This window comes from Nicotiana tabacum, chromosome 21, assembly GCF_000715075.1.
Source record: "Nicotiana tabacum cultivar K326 chromosome 21, ASM71507v2, whole genome shotgun sequence".
Classification (NCBI taxonomy): domain Eukaryota; kingdom Viridiplantae; phylum Streptophyta; class Magnoliopsida; order Solanales; family Solanaceae; genus Nicotiana; species Nicotiana tabacum.
The window spans coordinates 51,375,759-51,387,420 of record NC_134100.1 but is presented as its reverse complement, the minus strand read 5'-3'; the positions used below and the strand labels follow the sequence as shown (position 1 = coordinate 51,387,420).

The 11,662-nt window shown below is 42.8% G+C and overlaps 1 long non-coding RNA gene across 1 annotated transcript; it reads left to right on the top strand.

The window, feature by feature from the left end:
* The first annotated feature begins 416 nt into the window (after positions 1-416).
* LOC142175399 (uncharacterized) lies at positions 417-2,162 on the top strand. Its single transcript, XR_012704405.1, has 3 exons — positions 417-1,171; positions 1,257-1,378; positions 1,444-2,162. It is a non-coding gene; the product is annotated as an uncharacterized LOC142175399 (long non-coding RNA).
* Positions 2,163-11,662: the final 9,500 nt, after the last annotated feature.

The window sequence follows — 11,662 nt, the reverse complement described above, 5'->3', positions numbered from 1 at the left end:
AATCCACTTGTTTCACTTTCTCCTCCCTTCTTATCGACATTTTGTGCTGTAATTGTTGCTCGAATGATGAATGCAGTTCCTCGACTCAAGGAGTGGGTCGAGGACCTCGTGTCATAGAAACCCTATTCCGAGTGCGCGTGGCGCGAACTGTCGAAGGGCCGGTGGGAGGCACGTTCCCATGGTAAGTTTCCTTTTACGATTTAATAATATTTGATTTTTTCCTCGAGCCGTTGAGTTCTTATTAGTTCCATTTTCTTTTGCAGGTCTTCCCAAGGATGTTGCTATGAGGCCTCCATCCAGTGACGAGGATGTGCCTCTCGAGTCCCCTTCTCCGAGGCAGGGTGATAAGACGAAAAGGAAGAGGGCCTCTAGTTCTCCGAGCTCGGAAAAGAAGAAAACAAAAAGAAGTCTGGTGCGTAAACCTATGGGTAGCACCAGTGCTCGGGCGCCCTATTTGGACTCACTCCACTGGCTCAGGGATGAGTCAGAAGAAGAAGAAGAGAACTTTGAACTGGTGGCCTGTGTGCGGTCAGGGCTCGAGGTACGAGGAGGCCCCAAACCGGTGAGAGCTGAAACTGAATTACCTCGACTCGGGGTGATCGATGAGGGAGCTTTATCCGAAGCTTCCGACCCAGAAAGAGGCGAGGCTGCTTTGCATTGAGATGGGGAGGCCGATAACGAAATTGTAGCCGGTTCCTCCCGGACAGCGGATAGTGCTCCGAAGGGCATACCCATAGTGATAGACCTCTCTGGTTCGCAATTATTTACTAAGTCTATGATCGTCGATGCTCAAGCGCTGAAAGAACGACCCAACGAAGAGCCATAATGGGCGGTAGACTCTTTTCAAAACTTCTTTGATGGCGTAGACTCTACCGCTACGGAGGACATCACCGGGTTGGGTGATATACTGGTGCCAAAGAAGAGTCCATCATCGGAGACAAGTGGACCTGCCTCGAGCCCGAAACTAGTCAACCGGTTCCCAGCCCCGAGTTTGATTCCTCACCGGAATAGGTCAATCATTATGTCCATTCCAGAGGATGCCCGGTTTCTTTATACCCCCGTGGTGGTGGCCAGTTACCTTCGGTGCTTGGTGACTGAGGAGGATCAGGCCAAGATGAATGAGGTGGAAGTGCCTTATTTATTCAACGAAGCCCAACAGGCATTAAATCGAGTAACCTCAGATACCTCCTAATAATTTCTAGTGTGTACTTAGATTATTTTGTAGATGATCGTAACTCTTCCTTCTGTGTTTGTAGGCTTCGGTACTCCACCATGAATCGTTCCTCCGATACCGGGAAGAATTGAACCAGTACGAGGTGGAGACTAACAGGCTGAGTTAGAGGTGGCTCGGAAAGAGCATTCCGACCTGGCTGAGCAGGTAAGAAGAATTTTGAAGATAGTAACGACGAATCGGTCACGATGGCTAACGGTCTGAATCCGCAGGTCTAGCAGAAGATCGATAATATCGGACTGCTTCGCGAAGAGGTAGATGCGGTAAAGGCTGAGGCCGAAGAATGGAAAAAGAACATGGACCGCCTGACCTCTGAAAAGGAGACCACCCGGGCCCAACTGGCTTCGGCTAAAGTACAACTCCGAGGTATAAATAATAAGTCTTTGGTTTACGCCAAGAATATTGAGGAGCTCCAGTCCCAGTTGAATTCAGCTATCTCTGATCGGGAAAATTTGGCCACGGAGCTCGAAGCGGCCAAGTCGGAGGCCAAAGTAGTTAAGGCCAATGCCGATGAGATGGTAGCTGTTCATAAGGCCGATGTCAAGGCTGCTTAGGTTCGAGCAAAAAATATCCCTGAGCATGCTAAATGGTAATCTCGAAGGGAGGCCCTCGAGGAAATCCATACTCGGGGTTTCGACCTATAAGCTGAGATCGAGAACGCCAAAGAGCTCGAAGCTAAGGCTAAAAGGTTGGCTTATCCCGAGGATGATAATGAATCCGAGGCTTAAGAGAGTCCGAAGGCGGGGAAGATCCTGAGGGTGAAGACGCTGCCCCCGATGAGGACCAGGCCACTTAGGCCTTTAGATGTTTTTGTTTTTTATTTTTTGCATTTTTGTTGAGGCCGTTCGGCCTTTGTAAAAAATTTCATCGGGCTGTTTGGCCCTTGTAAAAATATTTTTGTATAAATATATAAGGCATTCTTTCCCTTTCACAGCTTTTGAATTTTTCACTTTGCTTTATTATTTATATTTACAAAGATCGAAATGCCTTAGCACGAAATAATTAGGTTATGTTCGAAGATTCAAACAAACCTTGCCTTTACATTATTCTGTTTTAAGGCATTTTGGGGGTTCGGTGTTATGGGAAACTTCCTCCCAAAGTAAGTAGTTGAGATTATAGTTCACCGAGGGTAGCCTTTATAACCGGTTATGAAAATTTTCTCTTCGAAGGCCTTGTTTTTATTACGGGTCTCGGACATCTCCAAGCCGTGTTAATATGGCCGTAGCCTTTTAGTTCGTGTGTCGCCCAGTGGGCTTGCTTTCCCGAGTTATCCGGGCTTGCCTAAGATAACAGTCCCCGAGTGGGGATGGCCGTGGCCTTTAAAATTCGGGGGTTGCCTAATAGGTCTTATGCCCCCGAGGTCTAATAGCTTGGACCGTTAGAGTTTATTTTCGGACGGCAGTCCCCAAGTGAGAGAGTGATTGTTCGATCTCAGGTTAAAGCGGCCCTTGGGCTCGTTACCTTTAGGGGATCAGAAGCAGGGAATTCTTTAAGAAATGTAAATAAGAAATTTTTTAAAAGACAAGATGATTGCAAGGAAGAAACTTCTCTTTATTCTTGTGTAAAACAGTTATACATGCGTACATGCTTTATGCTAGGGCTCGAGCAATCTATGCGGGCACGGTTCATTTGATCGTTTGGCCCTTACAATAAATCCTACCAATCGAGACCCTTCTATCAAGAAGTAATTACCTTGCTAAAGTCGATATCTGAGAGTAATGCCACCCAGTATTCGAAGTTGATCATAGAGAGAAGCTTCGGATACTGTTAATGTGATCTTTGACACTGATTTGTTATCGGTCTTTGATTCTAAGTTAGCACGATCCACTATTGCTTCATTAAAAACCTTGCCAGAAAACCCATCTGGGACAAAACCGGTTCAATGAAAAAAGAGGGAAACGCGTGCTTTCAGACCTAAAACTTTGTACTGCTCCTTGTCGGTCACCTACAAGTGTTAGTCCGAAATATAAATAAAAGAAAATGAATGGGGTCATACCTTAGCAGTAATATCATTTTAGGTGAGTTATATTCCAATTGCTCGGTAGTTGTTCACCGTTCATCGTTCCGAGCTTGTAGGATCCTTTTCCGGTGATTTCAACGATATGATACGGTCCTTCCCAGTTCGATCCCAACTTTACCTCGCTCGGGTTTCGGGTGTTCGGTGTGACCTTTCTTAGCACTAAGTCCCTAACGTTGAAGTATCAAAGGTTGGCCCTTCAGTTGTAATATCTCTTGATCCGTTGCTTTTGGGCAGCCAACCGAACAAGGGCGGCTTCGCGCCTTTCATCCAATAGTTCCATGCTCGTATTCATTGTCTCGTCATTTGATTCCTTTGTTGTATATCAGAATCTGATACTTGGCTCTTCGACTTCAATCGGTATTAGAGCTTCAGCGCCATAAACCAATGAGAACGGGGTGGCCCAAGTACTGGACTTTGAGGTCATACAGTATGCCCATAGGACTTCGGGTAGGATTTCCTTCCACTTTCCTTTGGCGTCGGTTAACCTATTTTTGAGGTTTTGGAGTATGGTTTTGTTGGTCGATTCAGCTTGTCCGTTCCCACTAGGGTGATAAGGTGTTGACAAGATCCAATTGATCTTATGATCCTCGAGAAACTTGGTCACTTTGCTGTCGATGAATTGTTTTTCGTTGTCACATACGATTTCGGATGGCATTTCCGAACCGACATATGATGTGGTCCCAAATGAAGTCGATGACTTCCTTCTCCCTAACCTTCTCGTACGCCTGTGCTTCAACCCACTTAGAAAAATAGTCAATCACAAATAATATAAATTGAGCCTTATCGGGTGCCCATGGAAGAGGGCCAACAATGTCCATTCCCCACTTCATGAACGTCCATGGTGATAAAACTGAGTGGAGCACCTCCCCAGGTTGATGGATCATCGGAGCGTGTCTTTGTCACTCATCACATTTTTGAACGAACTCCTTTGCATCTTTTTCCATGTCGATCCAATAATAACTGGCTCTAATTATTTTTTGAAGCAGCGATTCGGTGTCCAAATGATTTCTACAAGTACTTTCGTGGATTTTCCTCAAAACATACTCAGTATCGCCTAGCTCTAGACATAGCAAGAGGGCCATCAAATGTTCTTGTGAACAAGGTTCCGTCTTCGGACAAGCTCAATCGGGCTGCCTTTGTACGCAGGGCCCTTGACTCTTTTGGATCCGAGGGCAGTTTACAGGATCTGAGATATTCTACGTACTTATTCCTCCAGTCCCAAGTTAGGCTCGTCGAGTTGATCTCGGCATGGCCTTCTTCCACTACTGATCTCATAAGTTGTACGACTTCTCCCGAGTTAAACTCGTCATCTTCGATCGATGACCGCAAGTTAGCGAGGGCATCGGCCTTTGACCCCGAGGTATGTGTTGCAAAGTCCATTCTTTGAACCAGTGTAATGTCACCTGTAATTTTTCCAAGTATCTTTGCATTCGTTCCTCTCTGACCTCGAATGTTCCATTGACTTGGTTTACCACAAGGAGGGAGTCGCATTTGGCTTTGATCACTTCTGCCCCCAAGCTCTTGGCTAGTTCAAGGCCTGCAATCATGGCCTCATATTCAGCCTGGTTGTTAGTCAATTTTACATTCTTAATAGGTTGTCTAATTATATTACCTATTGGTGGCTACAATACGATGCCAAGTGCGGACCCTTTTGCGTTTGAGGCGTTGTCCGTGAAGAGGGTCCATATTCCCGAGGAAGTTCCTGAGTTAATCAACAACTCTCTTTCGACCTCGGGTATTAGGGTCGGTGTAAAGTCGGCCACAAAGTCTGCCAAAATTTGAGACATAATTGCGGTCCGAGGTCGATACTCAATATCGTATCCACTTATTTCTATGGCCCATTTGGCCAGTCGGCCCGAGAGTTCAGGCTTATGCATAACGTTCCTCATTGGGTAAGTAGTTACGACATATATGGGATGACATTGGTTAAACGATTTTAGCTTCCTAGAGGCGCTTAACAAAGCGAGCGCCAGTTTTTCCAGGTGAGGGTACCTAGTTTCGGCCTCACCTAAGGTTCTACTAACATAGTAAATTGAAAATTGCGTACCTTGCTCTTCCCGAACTAGGACTCCACTTACCGCTATCTCCGAGATCGCCAAGTACAAGTACAGTTATTCGTCCGCCTTCGATGTGTGAAGCAGGGGCAGGCTCGATAAATATTTTTTGAGTTCCTCCAAAGCTTGCTGGCATTCCGGGGTCCATGAAAAGTCGTTCTTCTTCTTCAACAGTGCGAAGAATCGGTGGCTTTTGTCGGATGAACTCGAAATAAATTGCCCCAGGGCGGCAATTCGCCCGGTTAACCTTTGCACGACCTTTACGTTATCCACAATCGTGATATCTTCGATGGCTTTGATCTTATCAGGATTGATCTCGATTCCCCGATTGGATACCATAAATTCGAGGAACTTACCCGACCATACTCCAAACACACATTTTTCTGGGTTCAGCTTCATGTTATACTGCTTCAGTATACTGAATGTTTCCTAGAAATATCTTAAATGGTCCTCTGCTCGCATGGACTTAACTAACATGTCGTCAATGTAAACCTCCATTGATTTTCCTATTTGTTTCTTGAACATCCGATTTACTAAGCGTTGGTATGTGGCACCAGCATTTTTTAATCCAAACGACATTACGTTATAACAGTATATGCCATACTTAGTGATGAAGAAAGTTTTTTCTTGATCACCCGGGTCCATCCGTATTTGGTTGAACCCGGAATAGGCGTCGAGAAAACTGAGGGTCTCGTGGCCGGCCATGGCATCGATCATACGGTCGATGTAGAGCAAAGGAAAAAAGTCTTTGGGGCATACTTTATTCAAATCTTCATAGTCTATACACATTCTTAATTTATTCCCCTTTTTAGGGACTACCACTATGTTTGCTAACCAATCCGGGTATTTGACCTCCCGAATAGACCCTATTTTAAGAAGTTTAGATACCTCATCCTTGATAAAAGCATGCTTGATCTTGGACTGGGGTCTCCTCTTTTGTTTAATCGAATGAAACTTCGGGTCTAGGCTCAGCTTCTGAGTGGTTATCTCCGGTGTGATACCTGTCATATCGAGGTGGGACCAAGTGAAACAGTCTTCGTTAGTTATAAGAAATTGAATAAGCTTTTCCCTGAGCTCAGAGCTTAGCCCCGTGCCCAGGTATACCTTTCGATTGGGCAAGTTTTCTCGCAATATGACTTGTTCCAGTTCCTCGACCGTCGATTTAGTGGCGTCAAAATCTTCGGGGGATATAATCATTATCCTCGACTTCCCCTTGTTTGTCCGAATCTGCCGAAGTTGGTATCAGTGATTGCTATTTTGCCCATTTTTGACCACCTGGATTGGGCCCTTCGATGTTGAAACTGTAGATGTTGGTGTCACCTCTTCAACCGCGAATATTTCTTTTGCAGCCGGTTGTTCCCTGTAGACTGCTTTAACTCCGTCAGGTGTTGGGAATTTCAATGCTTGGTGCAGCGTCGAAGGCACTGCCCTCATGTTATGGATCCATGGACTTCCCAATAGAGCGTTGTATCTCATGTCCCCTTTGATCACATAAAATTTGGTCTCCTGGATGATCCCGACGGTGCTTACTGGTAATGTTATTTCACTTTTAGTGGTCTCACAAGCCATGTTGAATGCTTTTAGAACTCGAACTGTAGGCACGACTTGGTCTTGCAAACCGAGCTGTTCCACGACCCTTGATCGTATGATGTTGGCCGAGCTACCTGGATCAATTAACACATGTTTAACCCAAATTTTATTTACGAGTATATATATTACCAGTGCATCATTGTGGGGTTGCACGATCCCTTCCGCATCTTCATCGTTGAAAGATAAAGTACCTTCCGGTATGTAGTCCCGAGTTTGTTTCTTCCCAGTGATGGATACTTTGGTGCGTTTTAACATCGGCCCCTGTGGGATATCAACTCCTTCGATGATCATGTTGATGACGTGTTGAGGTTCTTCTTGTTCTGCCTGTTTGTTAGAATCCCTATTCCTGAAATGATTCTTGGCTCGGTCGCTCAAGAACTCCCGAAGGTGCCCACTGTTGAATAGACGAGCTACTTCCTCTCTCAGTAGTCGACAATCCTCCGTTCTATGACCATGAGTGCCATGATATTTGCACATCTGGTTAGGATTCCTTTGGGTTGGATCAGACAGTAGGGGTCGAGGACTTTTGGTATCTATGATTCACTTGATAGCCGATACAATGGCGGCAGCATCAACATTAAAGTTGTATTCCGATAGCCTTGGTGCGTCTTTAGACCTGTCAAGGACATTTTTGGTCATAAGTCTCCGACTGCTTTGACCTCGGTCGTTCCTCCTTTAGTTTCACATGGGGTTTCGTCCGGACCCGCTGCTTCTCCGATCTCCATCATATGGTTGATACCTATCCCTATTTGGCCTCGATTCACGACCTCTCTCTCTCTTGACTCTGTCGAAGGTTCTGACTGGATAAACTGACCCCGAAGGGGCCCCGAGTTGATCATCTTCGACTCTGATTTTTGACTGATACCGGTTATGCACGTCGGCCCATGTAACAGCCAGATATTCTATTAAGTTCTGCTTTAGCTGCTATGAAGCCACCGAGCTTCGAATATTAAGCCCCTGAGTAAAAGCTTGAACAACCCAATCATCAGCGACCCGTGGCAGATCCATCCGTTCCATTTGAAATCGAGATACAAATTCTCTGAGCATTTCATTATCCGTTTGCCTCACTTTGAAGAGGTCCAATTTTCTGGTTTCAACCTTGATAGCCCCAGCGTGTGCTTTCATAAAAGAGTCTGCAAGCATAGCAAATGAGTCAATAGAATTAGGGGGTAAGTTATGATACCATATCATGGCTCCCTTTGATAAGGTTTCTCTGGATTTCTTCAGTAAGACGGACTCGATCTGATTATCCTCCAAGTCGTTTCCTTTGATGGCGCATGTGTATGAAGTGACATGCTCGTTTGGGTCAGTCGTTCCGTTGTACTTAGGAATTCTAGGCATGCGGAATTTTTTTGGGATCGACTTTAGAGCCGCATTGGGAGGAAATGGTTTTTGTACAAATTTCCTGGAATCCAGGCCCTTAATATCGGAGGTGCTCCTAGGATTTTGTCTACCCTGAAATTGTAAGTTTCCACCTTTTTGTCGTTAGCCTCGATCTTCTTCTCCCATGATTCTATCCGTTTTTTCAGCTCCTCAAGCATCTTTATAATTTCGGAGCTAGCCCCCAATTCATGTTCATTTGACCTTTCTACGACCGATTCATCCCTACGGGTGACTTCCCGGGAAGGATCGGGCTCAGCCCTTCTTGGTGCGCGGCTTTGGTTCTGTAATTGAGCTATCGCCGCCTGTTGAGCCTGTAACATTTCGAAGATCATTCGTAGGTTGATCCCATCTCCTTCAACATTTTGTGTGTTTCGAGTTGCCGTTCGAGCTCCACCACGAACGCTATTTTTGGGGTCGGTAGGCAAATTTGCATCGATAGCCACATGCGAATTAGCGTCAATCGGATCTGCGATCGGAATTCCAATAGGATCAGCACCTTGGTGACCGGACTCGTTGTCAACATGCAGAGATGTTGATTGAGAGATTGATATTTTTGTATTTTAGCCTGGAATCAAAGATACTTCAAAGAGCAAGTGTAAAGCAGTGTGTGTTATGGAGATTTGTATCAAATAGCCACTATTATCCTTAGCCCTACGGTGGGTGCCAAACTATTTACCCTCAAAATCGGATAACAATCAAATTTATAAGTGGTTTTAAAGATACGTAGATTAATTTGACACAAAGCGATAGATTGAACTATAAATAAAGAAAATAATAATAAAGTAAATTCAAACCGTGTGACTTGAACATTTATAGCTTTGAGAAATAGACCTCACTCAAACTGAATATGATCCAAATAATGTCAAATATAGAAGAACAGTAGCTTGCAGAAAGAAAATAATATTATAATACTTTTGGGATGCATGTTACCATGCCCATTACAAAGAATCAGACCCACTTTATATAGTAGGGGAGTCCTGCTTTAGGTACAATTCTATAAAAGGTAAGAAATCTCGTGATTTGCTAATTAATCGGTCTCTTGTTGATACGTGCCGAGATTCCTGCCGTGATATCCGACCGGTTGCGGATACTTCGACCTTCCGTTATTGGGTCCGATAATCTTTCCTCGAGCTTGTTCGGAATCGGGATCGATTCCGGAGTCACATGCTCGAAGATCTTGGAGACGTATGTTCTGACTTCGTTCTTTGGTTCGATGAAACCTGGGGACGATATTCAATGCATCGTGTTTCGATTTAGATCCGTCATGAAATAGATGAGCCCGATTTCGACCGTATACAGTAACCCACCCCAAGACCCAATCGAGGAATGACTCCACCTTGACCACCATCATCGCCATTTTCTTCACTCCTCCCCTCTTCCCCTACCAATCTTCTATTCTTCGTTCTCCTCAACCTCTTCTATCAGAGAAACATCTCAAGCATAAAAATCCACCAGTCAGCATAGTTTCTCGCAAGATGAGCAGTGGCCGAAACTCTAAAGGAAAGCAAAAATGCTGACTAAGCTACCACCAAAGCCGAAATCATGATAAAAAATATTCTTAAATAAAATCCTAGTCCCTTCGTCCATCTTTAAAAAAATACTCTTTTATGTGTTTTGTGTGTATTTCTTTTTCCTTTTTTTTTTGAGTTCTATAAAGCAAAATGCATTTACAGAGAAAGAGGTCTTGGTTGTATCCTAAGTGTATTTATGATTTGTTTAGTGATTGTTGTTATTTTTTTTTTTTGGAGGAAACGAAAATTAGAGTACATAAAATAAAAAATTTCCGACAAAATTTTAATTTTTTAATCTAGTTCTCTGATAATTATCCATATTGAAGGTGATAAGAGGTCTAAAATTTTATTGTGGGAGGATAAGGAGGTTGCTAGATGAAAGAGAATAGATTGGGAAAGAGAGAATAAAGTAGTCGACGGTGGAGGTGATGGTGGTCACGGTAGAGGCGGGCGGCAGGTGTTTAATAACTTCTTGAATCGGGTTTTTGGGTGGATTATTAATTTGGGTATTAAGATTTAAAGTGATGCTTTAAAAAATGAGTTGGGGGTTAAGATGAAGCCACGTGTAGGAGGAAGGTTGTGGTGCAGGGTTTGTTAGACGGGAGGGTAGATGTGGGTAAATGGTTAACCGCAAGCCGGGACGGATCTATGTAGGGGAAAGGGGGTGGTATGCCACCTGATCGCTCTGATAGAATTACATGTATGCACTAGTATTTCACGCAGGAAACGTACATAAAAAGAATTTGGCACCCCAAGTAGCAATGAGACTGTAGGAGCCATGGTCAGAGCACCCGCTTACCAGATTCGAGGCCCAAGTTGAAACTAGTTTTTCTCAATGCAATTACATTTAACTTTTCCTCCACTTGTTCCTTTTCTCCATTCTATTTTCTTTTTTTCTCTTTTTCTTAAAATTAAATTTGCTTCTGTTTTCATTTTCTACATCTCAAAATTTTATTTTAATATGACTTAATTATTATTGTAATCCATTTAATATTATTTTTTCCTTGGTTTCAAATAAATGACCAAGTATTTTTCCTCAATGCAATTCAATATTACTTTTCCTCTACTTGTTCCCTTTTCCATTCTCTTTTTCTTATTTTCTTCATTTTTATATTTTCTCTCTTTATACAACCCCGTTTTTTTATTATTTATTTAAATTATAAAATTTGATTTTGTTTCTGTTTGCTTTTTTACATCTCAAAACTTCTACTTGAATATAATTTTAATTATTATTTTTATCCATCTACTGTTATTTTTCCCTTGATTTCAAATATATGACTCAATATTCTTTATTTGATTATCACGTATTTATTTATGCACCAAGAATCTTATAAAGCGAACCGAACTAATTTAAAATGGGTTGAACCGAACCAAATTAAGCAGAGCGAACCGATCAAATGTACACCATATTTAACCTCCTCCACTAGTGATAAGTTTACATTAAATACAGTGGCGCCCGTAACCATCAAATTCTGAATCCGCCTCTGACTGTAAGGGTAAAAAGTATCGAATAGTATTATGGAGACTATATATAACTAATACTCCCTTTGTTTCAAAAAGATTGACACTATTTTCTTATTATTCTATTTCAAAAAGATTAGCATTTTTTAATATTTTCATAATACGAAGTATTTATAACCACAAAAATGTTGTGAATGGGCCACAAGTTTCATAAGTTTTACAGCCGCACAAATGCTATGACTTATTTAAGGCCATATATCTCAAAAATCTTCCCTTGTTTATTAAAATTTGTGTCAAGTCAAATTAGGATAATCTTTTTTCCCGCGGGAGTATATCATAGTACAAGGCAAATATAGCCCTTTTCCGTTTTCTTCTTGCACCCACTTAGATATATAACACTACTACTTTTAAA